Here is a 3,016-nt window from a genome sequence, read left to right as displayed (position 1 = left end):
ATCTCCACAAATTTTGAACGAAAGTATATTGTTTTACATAGTGAACCTGACTAGTAGGAATGGAGAGAGAGACATTGAAGGAGAGAAAGAAATGTGCCAAATTAGTGTTACATTTTCTAGATAAGACAGTACATGTACAGTGTTTACAGTATAAACTAGAAAAAGTGCTCCTCGAAGCACAGGTCTCCGCCAGGTCAGGTCATATTGCATTTCAGATCACCAACTCCATCAGACTCCGCCTACTTAGTTGATAATGCAACACAAGAACGTTGGTCAGCAGAGGCAGAAGGTTTCTGTTGAAAATGAGAGCGATAATATTACTTTGCTTGGTGGGGCTTATGCTGGCTGCACCATCAAAAACCTTGGTAAGATGAAAATATGTATATATATATATTTATTATATATAATATATATCTTTACTTTGAAGTCCATCTCAGATTATTTGGTAAATATTTCAGGTTATGGTTACATCATGATGTTTATAATATTTAGGGTATTTGCTACACTATTATCCAGCTTACAGAAACTGAACTTGAAAAATGTGTATGTGTGCATGTGTATGTAGGCATACCATGTATAAGAGAGAAGAGTAGCCTATAACATCCATTTTCATCTTGACTGAATAAGTCTTTTTGATGACTATGATTACTTCTATTTCATCATGGTTAACCGTGACTCCTGTTAAGATACTGTACAGTGTTTAACATAAAACAGAGTATACAATCGTCTGGTTCAAGCTATTATGGACCAGGTTAGACTGGTCTACTGTACGTAGTATTTAGAATAGTGATATAATTGAATTAATCATTTACTGCTTTGTTTTAACCAGCATCAAAGTCCTGTCAGGACAGGGTAAACATGAGCTTTTAAAGGGGAACAGGGGAGAGACACTTTCTTCTGGCCATTGCCCTACATAAATGTTGGTTTTATAACTTTTATAATTATATACATAATACTGTTGCCAATATTATGTACACAATAACAATAATTTGATATACATTTTCAGTTGCCAAAAGGAAGCACAAGGTCTTTAGAAAATGACAATGGCTTTGGGGCTCTAGTCATGGTAAGATGCCTTTCTTCATCCATATTACATGATTATGATCTTATTAAAAGTTAAAGTGGGTACACCATGCATATTATATATTACACACATACATACATACATACATACATACATACATACTACATATATATATATATATAATATGTATATATATTCCATTTTACAGACTCTGTGGATCATTCCAAAGTTGCGTTAGAGCATCCCAAAAAATATATATCTATTCTCCTCACGTAGATCTACGGTTATGGCAATCATTGTGTTAACAGGTTTGGCCATTACATCAGTGGTGTCAGTTCAGCAAAAGCTAAGGTATGGGCAGGTCAGGGTTGAGATGACTCCCAGAGATTAAAATAAGGGACACCTATCCTGAAAATCATTTTGGGGTCAAACCCCCCAAAACCCAAGAAATGCATAGAAAACTATGCATTATACCTAGAACACAATACAAACACAATGGTCTTACACTACTAGATATTAGGCTACTTACTATTCATAATTATTTTTATTTGTTTTATAATTCTTTTAAAAAATACATATATATGTTTTTTTGGAGCCAACATACCCAATTGACGCCCCTGCGTTACATTAATCAAACCAATCAGAGTATCGGCTGCCATTCCTTTGGAGCCCAAGGTTGCACTATGTGCAGTTCTATCTTCCATGCTCAAGAAGTGACAAGATCAAAAGGGCAGAGAAACATCACATTAAAAGGAGAGATATCCAAGCACACTGCATGGCTGTTGGAAATGTCCGACATTTATAATCCAAGCCGTGTAGCATTAATTGCCTTGTAATAAAATCATTTTGAATTAACACCCGCTTGTTGCTGAATGAAACTGGTGTGTTTTGGAGCGAACACCACCACAGCACAAATCATTGTTTTTAGATTTTTTTTCTAAAAACTGTTAGGATTTAGAAAACATTTTTAAGAATCGCCTCAGGTCTTAATGGGTTAAAGTCATCTTTTTTCTTTTCTTTCAGATACCAATCAACATGAACCTACCTGGAAATGATGAGGGTTTTGGAAGACCAGTAGGTGATGAAGGGGAAACCCCGGGGGTGAGAAATACCCGACATACACACTGTGAAATCCTTAGTGTTCATTTTAAATCTGTGAGTAGAAAAGAAAAGACCCAAATGGACCCTGGATAGTTTTTGTAGGATTTTACTCTGCACGGTTAATGCATGTACAATAGTTCCTTCTTTTTTCATTGCAGTGCAATGTAATGAATATCTTCCTCTCCCTATAACATACTGAAAAAGGCTTCAAGTAAGGGTCTCCCTTGGGATTTCTGAAGGCCCAAGCCAACTGTGCAGGGGCAGACATCAGGTAAGATCACATGGAGGTGAAATAAAACAGCCCAATAGAGAAGAGTGAGCTATTCTGTGGAACACCTCGCTCACTAATGCTCATCATAGGATGGCACTGTTTCGGTTTACTTACTCTGTTTCAGACGTAGACTATAGATAGTTTGAAATATTTCTTGCCAATTACATCATCAGGGGGTTTTTAAAAGCTTGTTTTAATTGATGCAACAACTGTGGCTACTAGTAATAGCCATTAGAGATACTGAATATACAGAAATTATACCATAGTGAGAAGTTAGGACTGGATATGGAGATAACATTGACCATGGCACACCATGTTAATGTATGAGAGACATAATATGATGTGAATACTAAATGTATATTTACATTCTGTAAAATACATGTTGTCTTTTTTCTTTCTTTTTTCAATAAGCAGAATCTTCCAGAGAAGTAAACCTGAATAACTGGACCCACTGGATACATCAACAGCAATCAAATAAAGCAAAGGATTAAATCCAGCAAAAATATGAGAAATAAAACACATTTTCTCTGTCCTTCAAATATGCCTTTATTACTTCTAGTGGTGAAATTGAAAATGACTTCATTGTACATTCATTAGCATATGTTGAAGTCAATTCAAAT

General features: G+C 35.5%; 1 long non-coding RNA gene across 1 annotated transcript; it reads left to right on the top strand.

Moving 5' to 3' along the window:
• The first annotated feature begins 228 nt into the window (after window positions 1-228).
• LOC311039692 lies at window positions 229-2,126 on the top strand. Its single transcript, XR_014600187.1, has 3 exons — window positions 229-365; window positions 1,007-1,066; window positions 2,048-2,126. It is a non-coding gene; the product is annotated as an uncharacterized lncRNA (long non-coding RNA).
• The last annotated feature ends 890 nt before the right edge of the window (window positions 2,127-3,016 follow it).

The sequence above is a fragment of the Gymnoscopelus microlampas genome (genome assembly GCF_963454915.1).
Source record: "Gymnoscopelus microlampas genome assembly, chromosome: 23".
Lineage (NCBI taxonomy): Eukaryota > Metazoa > Chordata > Actinopteri > Myctophiformes > Myctophidae > Gymnoscopelus > Gymnoscopelus microlampas.
The sequence above is the reverse complement of the archived record's forward strand: the minus strand, read 5'-3'. Positions and strand labels throughout refer to the sequence as shown.